This window comes from Rhinichthys klamathensis, unplaced genomic scaffold, assembly GCF_029890125.1.
Source record: "Rhinichthys klamathensis goyatoka isolate OS25496 unplaced genomic scaffold, OSU_Roscu_1.1 h1tg000261l_1, whole genome shotgun sequence".
NCBI classification, from domain to species: Eukaryota; Metazoa; Chordata; class Actinopteri; order Cypriniformes; family Leuciscidae; genus Rhinichthys; species Rhinichthys klamathensis.
In genome coordinates, this window is record NW_026606782.1 from 554,418 (window position 1) to 572,119 (window position 17,702).

The 17,702-nt window shown below is 38.3% G+C and overlaps 1 protein-coding gene across 8 annotated transcripts in view; it reads right to left on the reverse strand.

The window, feature by feature from the left end:
• The window catches only part of ctnnd2b (catenin (cadherin-associated protein), delta 2b), a 106,416-nt gene extending 89,426 nt beyond the window's left edge, over positions 1-16,990 (reverse strand). For 5 of the 8 annotated variants that reach the window (XM_056267545.1, XM_056267544.1, XM_056267542.1 and 2 more), the window contains exon 1: positions 16,705-16,990. The gene's annotated coding sequence lies outside the window, so the exon portion shown is untranslated. The remainder of the gene's footprint in view (positions 1-16,704) is intronic. The other 3 variants (XM_056267548.1, XM_056267547.1, XM_056267543.1) reach the window with 1 other exon arrangement.
• Between the last annotated feature and the right edge of the window lie 712 nt (positions 16,991-17,702).

Genomic DNA, 17,702 nt, shown 5'->3' on the forward strand with positions numbered 1-17,702 from the left:
GAGTATAGGAGACCATAAGTCTGAGTGGACGTCCATGACATGCGGAGTCCCTCAAGGCTCAATTCTTGCACCACTCCTGTTCAACCTATATATGCTCCCAATGAGCCAAATAATGAGAAAGAACCGAATCTCTTACCACAGCTATGCAGACGACACACAGCTCTACTTAGCCCTATCGCCTAATGACTACAGCCCCATTGACTCCCTGTGCCAATGCATTGATGAAGTAAACAGTTGGATGTGCCAAAACTTTCTTCAGTTAAACAAAGACAAAACTGAAGTCATTGCGTTTGGAAACAAAGATGAAGTTCCCAAGGTGAATGCATACCTTGACGCTAGGGGTCTAACAACTAAAAATCAAGTCAGGAATCTTGGTGTGTCTCTAGAGTCAGATCTTAGTTTCAGTAGTCATGTCAAACCAATAACTAAATCAGCATACTATCATCTGAAAAATATTGCAAGAATTAGATGCTTTGTTTCCAATCAAGACTTAGAGAAACTTGTGCATGCTTTTATCACCAGCAGGGTGGATTATTGTAATGGACTCCTCACTGGCCTTCCTAAAAAGACCGTAAGACAGTTGCAGCTCATACAGAACGCAGCTGCCAGGATTCTGAGCAGAACCAGAAAATATGAACACATCACACCAGTCCTCAGGTCTCTACACTGGCTCCCAGTTACATTTAGGATTGACTTTAAAGTATTATTACTGGTATATAAATCTTTTAATGGGCTAGGACCTCAATATATTGCAGATATGTAACTGAATATAACCTAACAGATCACTCAGATCATTAGGATCACATCAGCTAGAAATACCAAGGGTTCACTCTAAGCAAGGAGAGTCTGCTTTTAGCTATTATGCCAGCCGCAGCTGGAACCAGCTTCCAGAAGAGATCAGATGTGCTCCTACAGTAGTCACATTCAAATCCAGACTCAAAACACATCTGTTTAGCTATGCATTTACTGAATGAGCACTGTGCCACTGTTCGTCCGACTGTTTTTACTGTACTTTATTTTTTATTCTAAACTGTTTTAATTATTCTTATTTGTTTTGATTATTTTAATTTCTTCTATGTAAAGCACTTTGAATTACCATTGTGTATGAAATGTGCTATATAAATAAACTTGCCTTGCCAACTTGCCTTGCTTCTCAATTTCTCAAATGGGTTAAACCAAAGATATTACCTCAGAAGTTCAAGTAAATGCACTAGAAATCCACGCTCATTCAAGGGTATTACTGCATGGACTGAGAGAAAGCACTGACACCTGCAGGATTTCATCTGACGGTACTTTTTATTTAACACTAAAAAGTTAAATAAGCATATCTGTTCCGTGAGAGCAACAGTACCGCATAACGAGTGTGGTCTCTCTATATCTATAGACTTTTTTAGCAAGGAAATTGTCAGACATCCATTAACGTTAGTGCATGCGAGGAAAACAACTGGAAATACAGCGCTGGTTGTTCTCACCATACTCGACAACTGAATCCAACGGCGTGGGCAAAGGTAATGCGTGTATTAAATTGTGTGAAATAATTCTGAAAAAAGCACAAACACGGCAGAGATGGCAAGTACAGCAGCTGCTGGAATTAACTGAGGGTGACGTTAACAGACAGCAGACAAACGGCCACAATCCACCTGTCACTCAAGTGGCCACACCCTTAATTATGCAGGCTTAATATAATTTAAACGGATGAGTTGTAAAAAAATTCACCCCCCTCACAGTTGTCATGAAGGGCAAAATAAGCTATAAAGACCAAAACCACTTTTTGCTCCAGGCTGTAAACATGTTTTTTTCTGCTGTAAAGTTGGGCATTTTAACATGGGGGAGATGCAGATTTGACTCACTTCTGCAGCCTGCCTCAAGCGGCCAGTAGATGAATTGCAGTTTCACGAGTTCACACTTACCAATGATCAGAGAATAAAAATGGTTATGCGTATTTGGCGTGCTGTCCGGGGGGAGGGCTCCGAGCTCGGAAATTGGGCCCGAACCCAGAGGACCCCGTATCTCTGTTTAGGAAGATAAGATGGGGTGGTGGAGGGATGCTGAAAACTGTCGAGGAATATGGGTGAGTTGACTGTGTGTATTTATAGGCTTTATTTGTGCTGATTGAGTGGACCAGTTGATTACTGATTGCTGACAGCTGGCTGACTTGATTGTTTGATCATTAGAACGTGTTCCTCCCGAACCTTGTTAATAAAACATCAATTAATTCACTTCCGTGTTGGTTTCAAGAGAGAGATAGGGAGGTTGCCGCTTGGTTTCGGCGCAAACATTCCCTAGTGCTATTTTGCAGTTCTAGAAAACAATTCCGCCACTGACCAGAAAAAACCTAGTCTAAAGTCAGTGGCGCGTTGCACGTTGTTCATAATGCTAGTTTAAGCGCGCATGCTTGGCCATAATGTAGCGGGTGCACAATGCGCATACACTTTGATTCTCTCATCAACACAGATGCAGCAGTTTATATTTTTGCAAAACATACATTATAACAAGGAAAAATATTAACACATGAGGGAAATCATTGTGGTCTCCATGAAGATGTAAAAAAATGTAGGCCTAAATCTAGCTTACACATTTACCCAAATTATTTAGGCTAATTGTAGTAATGACGGATCAGACCTGTTTGCCCAATAGTGGCAAGACACATATGTATATAAGGACATCTGACAAATTAGTTTGTCCGTCAAAAAAAAAAAACTCCCATCCCCATACAACGTCACTTCTCTGTCTTTCACTGCCCTGACAAGAACGTCGGTCTCCTCGGCTGTGAACCGCTCCTGGCGCGCACCTGGTAAATCCGCCATAATAATAACAATCCGCCATGCAACATGCGCACCTGGGGCCTATACCATGAACCCGGTTTAAGTGGCTAGCCAGGTATGTTTCAGTTTAGTTTGCGCCTACCCTGGGTTTTAGGCACCATGAAAGTGGTTTGGCTTTTAGCAGTGTTCATCGCCATAGTAACTTACGCTCCACGGCTAACCTGGGCCGGGGCAGGTTATGTTCCAGGTAAGAGGTTGCAAACCGAACTTGGACCAATCAGCTGTGAACAAAGTGACATATGTCTGACATGTGTAAAGTCACTCCACCTTTTTCTACTCCAAATTAGAGGTCACTACATAGCAAATGATTTTTAAAGACAAAATCGTCTGGCTTTTAGTAATGCTTATTTAGAATAATAAATGTGTATGATTTAGATATTATTTATGTAATTATTATACCCTTAATTGATCACACATGTATAATTTTAGTTCATCAATTATTATTACGCAGAGTTTAAATTAATAAATATATAAAGGTAATATAAATACGCTTTAGAGTCAATGAAGCTATAAAATGACTACTTGTGAGCTTAAAGCTTAGAGAGCAATTCTCTCTATACCTTTATCAACTGTATAAACTAACTTCACAACTTTTACTTGCACTGATATAAAGTAGTGAGACTTTCTTTTAGTTGTCCTCTTTCATAGACAGCTATTTTCTTTTTCCTGTGTAAATTTGTTTCAATTCTTAATATTTTAATACTTTTATTTGATAAGTGAATTGTGCTGCTTCTCTCGCGAGAAATGAATCGCAGTTTCACTCTATCTCAGCATGTGATTGGCTGTTCGCTACTGATGTCACACCTTAACTCCTAAACTCAGGATCAAAGCCTGAGTTGACAGAGAAAGGTGATGATCAGCATCATGGTACCAACAAAGCCTGGTTGGATTGGTTTGGTTTTGTCAACTCGAAACTAATCCTGCAACCCTGAGTTTGTTCAACTACCATCATGGTACAGGCCCCTGCTCTTAAAGGGTATGTTGGATGACACTCTGATTGGTTTATTTCACGTTACGCCCAAACCACACCTATGAATAATGAAGCTATTTCAGACCAACCCCTTTTAAACTTGCGTCGGGCGCAAGAGTCATTTATCCCGCCGGTAAAATAGCAACCGCTCCCAAGACCTGCCCACAAAGTTACTTGCGCTTCGCGCTTGATACTTGCGTTTCAGATCGTTAAAATAGGGCCCCCAGTCTATTTCTGCTGTGCTGCATGCGCTGAATTAAAGTGACAGCGCATAGTTTGTGGTCAAAATGAGCACAAATTGACATGACAATGAATTTCATCATAAATGCATTTAATTAAATAAAATGTAGTAATCTCCCCATAAATGCATTTAATTAAATACTACTATTTTTTACAGTCATCTTTTTACTTTTAACTTTTTAATTGTTTTTTTTGAGATTATTTTGATTTGATAGTTAAAAGATTAAAACATTTTTCTAACATGAGGTCTTGTCACTGTCAGTCTTTTTACATCAGTGCAAAACTATGGTATGCAGATTAAGACCACTATTCATCAGCATGCATTGATTAATCCCATGGCATGTAGCAAAAAAAAAAAAAAAGGTGCAACCAAATTATATGCTGGTGCGACCAACTGAGAAAGTTGGTAGAACGAGTGCAACCAGTGGAAATGTTAGTCTGGAGCCCTGGGGCATGTTCAAGATCACAACGGTGCGCAACGTTTTGCTACGGTTTCCGGGTTGAACGTCATGTTTCCTGGAAACAGCGTGCACCGGTGTGCAACGGGGTTTGAGATGCGTTTTCTCTTGTTTGGTGGGCGTGTCAGAACTGCAGTCCAATCAGCAGCAACATGTATATAAAGCACACGGTATTAAAGAGAACTCGCACAATGGAAGTAATTTACAAATGTGTTCGATACGCAACAACTGAGGATATCAGAAGACATGTTTGTCATAAGTATTATTGTAAAAAATATAGGATATCAACATAATGATGTAGTTGTTTGTATTTTTAGCTTCATTGCAAGTGTATGACATTTGGTATAGAAATAAACAATGCATGTAAAGTGCTTTTCCTAAAAATGAGAAAGAAAATACAGGGTATTAATAAAACATTATGAACAACAAGAATGTGAGGCTAAATAGATGTGTTTTAGTCTTTATTAGGTAAGATGTGCTTCCATTTCAGTTTCCACAAATCCCTTCACTCGATTGGGATGTTCTCTTGTGTTCTGGGCGGCAAGTGCAGAAACTGTAACATCGGGCATATTTTGTAGTATTAAACATATTTATACCGACTTCATCAGGCTCCGAAAATTCTTCACAAAGAACACAAAAAGCCTTCTCAGCTGCCGTAGTTGCAACTCTTGCGTCATCACAACAGTGCGTTCAACGCATCACCGTTTCTGTTTAAAAAACGTTCTGCAACGTTTTGTCGGCGCTGAACGCAGCCCTGGTAACCAACAGGACACAGCTGAACCAAATGAACTAATGAAGGGGGAGTGGCTAGAAACTGAACAATGAACACAGAGGAAGTCCAAACACAAACAGAAACGTGACAATAATGAGCTGAAAATTACATATTAATTTTGGTTTATGCCATCCTTTTCAAGAAAAACTTGGTTTATGATTTCATAACTGTCAAAAAGTCACATTATAGCCAAATCCAGCTATAATCACAAATGAAAACCCGAATAATTTTTGTTTGCTTGTTTTTATAAAGAAACATTTTTATTTAAAAAAATGTACAGGAGTAATGGTTGTAATTTCACATTTGCAATTTTCTGTGATTTCACAATGTTTTCACAGTTGATCAAATAAATGTGCCTGAGTGAGCAGAGACTTTTTTATAAAACATTAAAAAAAATTGCCAACCCCAAACTTTTGAACAATAGTGTATAAAAATGTATTGCCGTTCCAGAGAGCCTTTACATGTTTTGCTATAAGAAATTCTCTGCATATAATAATCATCACTAAATGAAATCTGAATGTTCAACATTCCAAATAAACACCATTTCACCACTGGCTTGCCCTGTCAACATTAAAATGAAATAGTGTCCATTAGAGCTGTCACGATATCTACTTTTTGTTGTGCGATATATTGCACCAAAATTAATTGCGATAAACGATATTGTAATTTTCAGACCATTTTATGCCACTGATTACATAATGACAATATAACAGCATAATAATGCAAATACACTGTTTCAAAGAACATTTTATTCTTAATCTATTCAATATTTAGACATTGTGAAATGTGAAAAAATATATCCCAAATAAATAAAACAAGTAAATAAATACACTTTCGTTAACAAAAAAGTGCAAGGTATAAAGAACTAGATCAAAACAAAGTAATATGTCAATTTAAACTTTTAAAGTGTCTCACACAAAGGCACAGATGCATCAACAGGACATTTCTGCTGTCAGATTCGTTTTTTAATTGTTAGGCAGATTCCGAGAAAGGAACACCAACATGTTTACCTTGTGGGGCTTAAAGGAGAACTCCGGTCAATTTTAACATTGAGCTCATTTTTTTGGTAAATTTGGAGTGCTGTCAGTACAGAGAACAACGACAAAAATCGGTGTTTCCTACACCGTGTTATCCTCTTTTTAAAATGTGCACACTGTTGACTTAAACGGGGCTAGTTTTAAACCTGTTAACATCCTTGATGTGTCATTTTAAGTGAACAGCCAAGTGAGTGATGTTATTCATAGTGAACACGGTGAAAGATATGAATAAAGATGTGAAAGATATGAATAAAAATGATGTTTATTCAGCCAGCTCACATACCCGTATTTACTTCCTGTTTTCGGTCGAAGTCCACAGTAGTCGATTGTCGAGTTCGCGCGCGCGATCATTGGTAACTAAGATAACTAATGATCGCGCCCGCGAACTCGACAATTGACTACTGTGGACTTCGACCGAAAAAAGGAAGTAAATACAGGTATGTGAGCTGGCTGAATAAACATCATTTTTATTCATATCTTTCACATCTAACGTTACTGCAGTCAGATTCACCGTGTTCACTCTGAATAAAATCACTCACATGGCTCAATTCCATGTTGGACTCGTTATTCCTAACTGGCTCGCTGTAGATGTCGCAGAACACTTTAAAATGCAGTTGGTTCACGCCTTCTCTTTACCTGACGGTGTCTCTCTCTCTGTGTGTGTGTGTGTGTGTGTGTGTGGGGACACGCTGCCTGAGCCCCGCCTCCGACACAGAGTGCAGACAAGATGACAGAGGCAGCGCGATCAACTAAAATGTTGGTGACATTCATTGTAATGTAAAAATAAATCTAATTATTATTTTTAATAATAAAACAAATTATCAGTTGCAATATATCGCGGCACCAAAAATGATCGCGCTCATTTCCATATATCGTGCGATAAGTCGATATATTGACTATCGCGACAGCTCTAGTGTCCATCTCCTTTTTATGCTGCCATTATACAAAATAACGATGCAATATTCATGTAATTTTGATCATAATCAACTTGCGTACATATCATATATCATTGAAATCAAGCACACTTGACTTTCTTTGAAGTGGTGTTTTTATCGGAATATTAAAAATTCCAATAAATTTTCAATTTTATTCAGCGATGTTATTATATGTGGAGAATTTCTCATAACAAAACATGTAAAGACTTGCTGAAACTGGATGGAGCACTAAGAACGGGCTGTGACGTGGAAGCACAATACATCAGCTAGGGGAGTTATAGGATGCATTAATCCAAATGAACATTTAATATATAATAAGTACTCCGGTTTCTGACTCACAAGCATATTACACATTAAAAGGAAATGGCAAAACTCTTAACATACTGAATAGACCATACAGAAGCTCACTGGCTGAACACACCCTGTGTGTTTAATGGAAAAAGAAAGAAAAAGAAAAAGGCATTACTGAGAAACAGGTAAAAGAGTCTAATTGTATTAAGTCACATGATTGCTACAATCACTCCAAGGCCACAGTTACCTTAGAAACAGGCCTGCGCTAGCTGCTCAGTGAATGTTTACTGTAATTTTACTAAAACGCCTTTCACAATGGCCCCTGACCTGTCAGATAAGGCTCGAGACAGTAGACGGGAGAGTCCCGTAACACAACCTCAATTTCATTGTCAAACACTAAACAAATTGAACAGTGGAAGAACCAGAGCCATTGTTCCCAACAAGCGCTTATATCCCATTTCACTTCCTCATTGGCACTTTTTCATTTAAAGTGACAAAAGCTACATTTTTGGATTAACGTACTTGAATGTGCTTCCACAATGACTTCTGTCTGAAACCACTGAGGTGAATGTAGACATTTTAAGCCTTTCCACTGAATTGGCTGCAGATATCAAACCAAAAAAGGGAAATTGATATAAATTGATCAAATTTGTGAAACGTTCATAATTAATGTCAGCCGAGTATCGCTGAAAGCCCTACAACAAAGGAGGATCTCTCTATTGGGGCTCATGTCTGAATGCCTAATTTGTCTATGACATCATGCTTGTGCCTGCTAACAGGCTCCCGTTACCATAGAGATATCAATCCATTATGACAGTCTCTCTCCAAGAAGGCAACCGTGAGGCTTACAGTGGATCATATCAGTGATGCTGCGCACGGCAACTAATTCTTCTCAAGATGCTTTGCACTGATGATTCAAGGTGGTTTTCGATGGCAAAAAACTAGGCTATTTTTGACTGGATAAAATTACTTTAATAAAAATCTCAAATAGTGTCTACACTGTGCTGCACATCTATCTTTCAGCATGAGTTTGTGTTTGCTGCATGTGTAGGTTCATATATGATGGTGTAAGAGTCTCGTGATTGCACCCAATGGAATTGCTGCATCTTCCGTCCTTTGGGATTATATACAACTCATAGCAACAGTATCTACAAAAACAGAAACCAGCAGAAATGAACCAAAAATCAGAACTGCAGAAACCTCAGTCCAAACATCTGATCAAATTTCAAGTAATATAATTTTTTTTTACGCTTTACACTATGCAATCTTGCAACCGGTTAATCTTGTTTTCTGCATTAAACATCTCATTCAAGACATCTGCCCTGCCTTTGCATTTTCATCCCCATTACATCCCATTAAGACTCTGGCCATATGCTTTTGACAACGGTTTACTCCCCTCGGACGTTTACCGTTTTGTTTTTCCGCAAGATTCAGAAGACTTACTCCCAAGATCTGATCACCCAGTGAAACGCCAGATGTCCCAGAAAAAAGGATCTACGTAAACCTACAGGACATGGTGTTGTTCGTTCGGCGGATGTTGCTATTGGCAGGCATCACAGTTGTGATCCCAGGTACACGATTAGTCATGTGTTCCCGCAGGATACTAAAGTATCAAAATGCACAAACAAAAGGCACATATTGTGTTTACAGTCACACCCACATTCACACGCTTTTACACACCCAGCAGTATTTTCAGTGTAAAATCAGGCTTTGATTAGTTGCTGGAATTAATGAGACAAAGAAAACAAGGGCAGTTCATTAAGAATATTTATGTGAAATCTCATGTGAAATCATTCAAGTAAAATTCGAATTATTACAATGTATATTAGTTATATAACTTATATGCCGAGGGATGGGAAAACAAATATTTTACAGCTTCATTAATCACACAGACATTAATCGGTCCTTTGTATTCTGACTGCGGACATATTTGTTTATTTATTGTCTCGACACACGACTGACAAGGTTGGGAATGAAAGAGCAATAAAATTCTGAGCACACTGCAAGATTAAAATGTTCAATAAGGTCTTAAAGGAAACTAATCTCTTTTTCTGTGAGGCTGGCACACTGGGAGATGACGTTATGCTCTCCTGCACAAAGCACCGAAATGAGACTGGAGATAATGTGTCTTTTATATTGCAATAGGTATATTTAATTAACCGTGTCTTTGCTGTAAACATTTTTAGTGGACTAGAAGTGTATGATACATGTATGATGATACGCATTCATTTAAATTTAAATAAGAGTGACCACTACAAAAACTTGGTTATGCCATATCACTGCACATTCTAGAGCTAATTAACTATCGGCAAAAGTCTTGGTGGAGAATTGTATAGTTTTTCCAAGACATGTCTCCTTGCCTAAAATGTCAACGATACATTAAGAAGCAGCGCAAATGTGAGGCAATTAAAATGCTTCTCAGATCATGTTCTCAAAGGACAGCTGAGCGTGACATCGATGATAAAGAGTAATTATGTGAGACTTGCTGTGATCAAACAGGCCCCACTGCTTATTAGGGCTTTTTCTCCTCTATAGTCTCTGGTGGTGATGCATTTTATTTTTTTCAATGGCCACCTCTTCCGCTCTTTCCCCAGCAAATTAAAGGTAAAGCCTGTGCGCATTAAGAACTATAATTGAAACAATTATCCATTTGGTGTCCGTTTACTGACTTTTTCTGTCTCTAGTTGGAAAAAAACCCAGAAAAAAGCTCTCTGTTTAGTTCTTTTCTAACTCACTGATAAAAAAATGTTTGTTTACATGTCATGATTTACTTTTCAAATATGTCTGCAACCTTCAACTTCCATGAAGGAAACTACTGATGATGTGTGACATGCCAGGGAGGGAACTGACATATATTTGCCATTCTGCTGTACGCCTGCCTGGAAAATGCATCATGGGATATCAGTATACGGCATGGATTTTTCAAGCGTGGCACGAGGACATTTCTGCCATGCCTGTGTAGCTCTGGGTGGAAGCGGTTGGTTCAGTAAGAGCCCTGACCTAGTATGGGATTAATGACTTTGCTGCTGGAGAGAGTTGACATTGCTGAAAGCTGTGTTTACTAGTGTTATCTATGTACAAGTGGCAACAGTGGAAATGTACACTCACTGAGGTCTCCAAGACAAAGCAGTGTGTTATTCCTTAAGGATGAAGAAAATGAATCTAATGGAGACCTCAAACTTGCAAATGTTCACTGTGTCATGTCAGCCCATTTGCTGTGTTTGTTTATGAAAAGCTAATTTAAGACCACATTCTGCATTTGTTTCAGATTGTTTTCACCGACATGCTGGGACCCTCTATAATTGGCCGCTGAATGATGGCTAAGAGGACCCCTACTGGTCAAACAATAGCAGGACCCAAAACTCTCACTAATACAAACATTTTCAATTATCTTACTTGGAGAGACGTCAAAATCAAAATCAAAAATCAAATATTTTTATTCTAACCAGTGATAAAGCTTGTCGTCACAGGTCTGTGACAACTGCAACATCTTAATTATGCATTCTGAAAAAAATAAGGTTATTATAAGATCAAATACAACATTTTTGGGGATAAGGAGTAATATTAAGTATTTTTAATAATAAGAAAAGTAATTATAGCAAAATTAACCCAGAACCCAGATCCTGATTGGGGTTTTTGTTAAATGTTTAACACAAGCTCAATATATATTTCACTTTTTATTCTACGAAACAAAATGCATCAATAACAAAGGCAAACAATTTCCATGTTTTCCCAACTAAATTATTATAATTTATATAAGGTCTTTCTCTAAAACATTTAAACAATGTCTTGAGGTGTGGTAACCATGGTAAAAGCATAAAAATTGGCTCATGAATTATTGAAAAATAATGCACACCAGGTGTAACTCCGCTTATTATTTTTCAATAATTTAATGGCCAGTTGCCTAGTATTCTGTGCATAATGAATGGTTGGTTGTAGATGACATGGATACCTAACAAATAAATGCATAATTGAATTGAAGTTTAAATTATATTATTTTATTATATACAGTAACAATAAAGGTTGCCAGTAGTCAGTTGTCCAGTTGAATGGTGGTCACTATGCAAAAGCATGAAGTATTCCTCTAATAATAATAATATACCATAGTATAATGGCATATCGCATAAAGAGTATAACACTGTTTGCAAAAGCAAGTTCATAACACAATGGCTATTTGACTGTCAAGTTATCTTATACCACTGACCTCTAAAAATATACTAAACAATCATTCAGATGAATTGATATTGCATAAATAATATCACAATTCTCATTTAGCAAATCCAAGATATCTCAAATGATTCCAGTTAAAAAGCAAACTATTCCGGTTTAGGTTGGGAACTTTAAACCATCCTTTAAACAAAACAATAATGACATCTGAAAAAACAACACTATAACCTTCCTTTTGAATTTATTTTGGTTGGCAAATCTAAAAATAGGTACCCAGGGCCCTGCTGTCTCTCATATTTCATATTTCATGTGTCAGTGGATTCCTTAATCATAAATGCAAATGCTCAGTGAGCACAGCTTGTCTCTCCTCACTCCAGGTCTGCATAATCCAGGCAGTCAGGTAATAATGTTTTTCTGCCCTACTATCAAGTCTTTTCTGGAGCATTGACAGGGGTACATAAGCAAGGCAGCTCCCCGGTGCATTGGTAGTGTGCATATAAGAAGATGTTTCTATGGTACACTGGCTAAATTAAGTTGGGTAAAGATCGCTCACTCAAGCACTTGATCTGTGTGGAAGGCAATGCTGGGAAATGAGGCCCCACAATAACAATAAGACTACTTAATGCACACAGGAATTTAACAAGGGGGGGGGCTATTCGATTTCAAAATCATATCTAAATGATTCTGTATGGTCATAATTGCAAAATAAACAAAAACACGACTACAAACTGAATAAATAAATTTTTGAGCATTAAATAATGATTTGAGTGGAAATTATAATCTTACCTTTAAACAATAGCAGGACCCAAACTCCATCTTAAAGCTTCCACTAGAGAAAAAAATAGTCTATTACAATGTACAATAGGCCTAGCCACAAGACGGGCAATGCTATATTAATATTATTTGAATAGTGAAGTCCTCTGAGGTCATTTTCACTAAATAACCAAGACGCAAGATGGCGTGGTGTAATACAAGATGTAAAAATAGTAGAGTTTGTTTCACAATCAAGAATTTCAAAGAGCCGTGTAATAAATATTTTTAATCAGCTACTGTAAATGATCACAGTGTGATTCCCAGCATGCAGTGAGTAATACATTTGTTGTGTTATGAAGGAAAATGTGTCTGCAATGATTTCACAGTAAAATTCTGAATACAGTGTAATATTGACTGCCATATTTTACAGTGGCCCTCTAAAGCGGATTTATCACTGTCAAAAAATTTTTTTATCCAAACTTTTTATCTTTTGTCAAATAAACTTAGAGAATTAATGTGTTTCAGATAACATAATATTTTGAGTTTCTATCAAACTAATTTCCCTCATTGTATTAACTCAAATTTTTAATTTCAATGAACTCTATGGGCCCTATTTTAACGATCTGAAACGCAAGTGTCAAAGCGCAAAGCGCAAGTAACTTTGTGGGCGGATCCCGGCGCTGTTGCTATTTTCCCGGCGGGATAAATGCCTCTTGCGCCTGGCGCAAATCTAAAAGGGGTTGGTCTGAAGTAGCTTCATTATTCATAGGTGTGGTTTGGGCGTAACGTGAAATAAACCAATCGGAGCGTCATCTCACATTCCCTTTAAGAGCAGGTGCGCAAGTTCCATTACGGATTGCTATTATTATGGCGGATTTACCAGGCGCGCGCCAGGAGCGGTTCATAGCCGAGGAGACCGAAGTTCTTTTCAGGACCGTGAAAGACAGAGAAGTGACGTTGTATGGGGATGGGAGAAACCCACCCAAATCAGCGTCGGTTAAACAGGCGTGGGAGGAAAAAAACCAAAAAAAATTACATCTTCATGGACACCACAATGATTTCCCTCATGTGTTAATATTTTTCCTTGTTATAATGTATGATTTGCAAAAATAAAAACTGCTGCATCTGTGTTGATGAGAGAATCAAAGTGTATGCGCGTTGTGCACCCGCTACATTATGGCCAAGCATGCGCGCTTAAACTAGCATTATGAACAATGCGCAACGCGCCACTGACTTTAGACCAGGTTTTTTCTGGTCAGTGGCGGAATTGTTTTCTGGAACTGCAAAATAGCACTAGGGAATGTTTGCGCCGAAACACGCCTCCTTTTAGCGCCGACCCGCCCAGGGAGCGCAAGTTCATTTCCTAGTTTACCGACGTGCGTCTGTGGAGGGAAAAGCCCGCTTTGCACGGGTGCAAAATAGGAATGATACATACAGTGTACAAACTCATTTGCCAGGGTGCAAGATAGGGCCCAAAATGTTAAGGCGGTACGAGGTAACTTACTTTTTTAAGTTATTTTTTTTACAGTGAGATATTAATCTTCAAAAATGACAGGCAAATAAGCTAATAATATGCATGTACACACCATGTACTCATAAACTCTTAACTAATCTGTTCTCTTGCACATCCTTTGAGTTTAACTTCTATAATATTGGCATATAGCTACAAATTAAGTGTACACCTCAAGCCTCAAAACGAGTCATCAAAGATTCATCAAATTTCAAGTCACTATATTCTGCAGATCTTCTTAGGGAAAAATGAAAATATAAAAGAAATGTATGACTCTGCACTCTCATATCCTCCAGTATGACAGCTATATAACTACATATTAGCCAGTGAGTGTCATGATGAGACAACAGATGACAACATGGCAATGCTCATATCTGCTCATATCAAAGCTGTGTCATCAACAGCTTTATTTCTGGGGTCATTATCAGAAGAGGAGACTGACTCAGTCCATACCAAGTGGCTGGAGTCAAGTTGGATATTTATCAATAGGTCTATTACTTTCACCTGAGCAGAACACTGAATGCTATATGAGCATGATATAGCCTTCCTCTGTTCACCTATGACAAAACGGTTTAAAAAATAAGGTTAATAAACACTGTTTCCTCAAAAAAGGTTTAAAAATGTTAGTATTTATAACAACATTTGTGGCAAAGAAAACAAGAATACAAAAACTGCAAAGGTTACTGCAACTTCAAAATAAATCTAAAGAAACTGCAGTAAACCTGTTAGATCCTAGAGTAAATGAATATGAAATGAGGCATATAGAAACTACCTCTATAGGTGAACAACGATCAAATAGAACAGAAAAATGCTAAAAACCTAAAAGTGATGGTTTTGAGATAATGGCAAAAGATAACAAATTGTTGTCAAATTGCCTATTATAAGCACCACTGCACTCAATGTGCTGAAAGTGCACCATTTTAATAATTAATACCAGCACTTTGCTTTTCCACAGTTTGATGTCTTTGCACCAAGTTTAAGCTATAGATTACCTGTTCATTATCCTGAAATTGCAGGGCCATTGATGGGCAAAGTCAGGTCATAATCAAGTCATGTCATTTTCTGTATCGAACATTTGAACGAAACATATAACTGCAACTGCAAACATTATAAATGATGATGGGTGTTTTGAATGTATATTGCACTAATTTCCTTGCTTTCAGCTGCTCGTCTGTTTCTCCTGTGAGATACCTCAGCGAGGTCTTCAAGTGTACGTGACCTGTTACAAAATGCATACACAGCGAGCTCCTACATTCTAAATCATATGCAGCCATATAGCAAGCAGGTTAATACCAGTATGCATACAATATTTCACAGTCAAGCACTGTTGCTCCCTGAGAGCACACTCTTATGTATCAGTACATTAAAATGGTGAATACCAGGGCCAGGGTGCTGAAACCTTTCTGCACAGGAAAAAAAAAATTCCATGTGCAATGTATAATTTATGATCAACCTGAGAATGTCCGATCCCTTAAACAATCAATATTCTCTCTTTCAATATCTCTCTCTCTCTCTCTCTCTCTCTCTCTCTCTCTCTCTCTCTCTCTCTCTCTCTCTCTCTCTCTGTTGCAATATCTCTCTTGATTTTTTCAGCAGAAAAGTACTTGTGTGAAAATTCACATAATTTTATGGCATCAGTAAATCAAACCCTTGCTACTACACTTCGCCACTAGTACTTCTTGTTGCTGCAAAAAAAGAAAAAATAGCTGCAAATAAAAAGTTACAGTAAACCTGGGGATTCCCAGAATTCTGCAGAATTCCCAGTGTGAAACATCCCAGTATTTTTACAGTAAAGTTCTTGCAACCACAGCAGCCAGGTTTGTATAGTGAATTTGACACAACAAAAATCAAGAATAAAATCCATCAATGTCACAGTTCTATCCATTAACAACTGCTTGCATATTGAGCACCAACATACTAATAACTGTGCCATGTGTGGGAAAAGATAGCACATTATTCAAAATTCAATAAATAAACACATGAGGGCCTAAAAGCTACTATGAGCTGAATTATTGTTTCTTCTCTTCCAAGACGGCCTCACCTAAGCAAGTGCAGAGAAAGGCGACCAGTCTAGCCACATACAGCCCTCCCATTTCCACATCAGCACACCTAAATAGGCTTTATTCATCTTTCATACTCAAAATCAATTTAAACAATGTTTTATAAAGAATTTGTCAATATTAGATGGTCAAAAATGCTAATTTTCAGCAGTAATGCTAGAAAAACCGAGGCTACACGAGCTAGTAAATCAAGATATTCAAAATGAATGGACACAAATGAAAACGGTTCTTCACAAGCAAAAGGCACTGACAGTTGGGTTTTTATAACGATTTGAGAGCCTGAGAGACATGCTGTAAAACTACACAAAGAAGCAGCGGTCATATACGTGGACTAGTGTAATCTTATAAATACATCATTGAAATTTAGGTCAATAGGGAAGTAATAGGTTTTCTGTAACCCCCCCCCCCCCCCCCCCCCGTCTTGGATGGAGAATGATGCTCTAATGGATTCCATTTTCAGTTCCCAGCCTGCGCTCATCGCGCTGTGAATACGAGCCTTAAATGCGATAAAAACCGCTAAACACAAACTCGGCGACATCCACAAGCAAGTATACTCACATAACATGCGCTGTTAATACGCGTACCAAGGGTTTCGCAACTGTTTCGAGCTTTTTCTTGGCAGATATCGTGGTTGTAGGTGGGGAATGTGACAACTGGAAATGCAACTGGAATGACATTGCGCTTACCGTGTAATATCCAGAGGAACAACGCTCTTCTAGCTTCCCCTCCCCGATTAATGCCGACAATTCACAGCGAGCGACACACGGAAATCATTCCCAACGAATGGCATTGAAAGCAAAAGAGATGCTGGTGTGCCGAGGAAAGGATAGCATCCGCTAGGTATCCAAGGAAAATCGTGTGGATAGAAGGAGACCGGAAAACTGCGGTGGGTAGCCACAGACACAGCAGCAGCAGCGCCTTCTCTCTCTCTCTCTCTCTCTCTCTCTCTCTCTCTCTCTCTCTCTCTCTCTCTCTCTCTCTCTCTCTCTCTCTCTCTCTCTCTCTCTCTCCTCTTCCCTGCTGGACCATCCCCATACAAGCACCTTGCTGCAGTGATGACGACGCGTCCCACAGCGACATCTCGCGGTCACGTGTGGAATTGCACATATATTCTCCCGTTTGAACGCCAAACAGAGCGTCAGAAAGGGTTTAGGCTACGTGCAATTTCCAAGTTGACAAATATGGCTTTATATAATCGGCTAGATTTCTTAATACGATTCATCCAAGTCTTTGAACGCTTATACGATAACAGAAAAAAATCCTGAAGAATATCCAACCAAAAGGAATAGGCTACTGATTATTTCATAGACATAAAAAGTACCCTATATGAGTCTAGAAAACTAGCAAATCCAGTTATTAGTTCTTCTTCAAAAAAGATGATTGTTTCACGTAAATATACCCTGGTTTTCAGGCGGACTGAGAAAAAAATCGTGTTTCATTATTCCTGAAAGCTGTCAGCCAATCAGATTAGAGCTTGCCAGACGTCTGAGAAGTGCTTTCCAGTTTTGTGTGCAATATCCTTCAGACTGTCATTTCAGAGAATATGGGCCGTTGGTGGACATGCCGTGTGCAGCTAATGTCCACACATTTGTTTTTTAAGATACTTTTAAGAATGTTTGTTAGATGTAAACTAACATATTTGTAATAACATGAATCATGATTGGATGATGATTTGTCTTTTCAG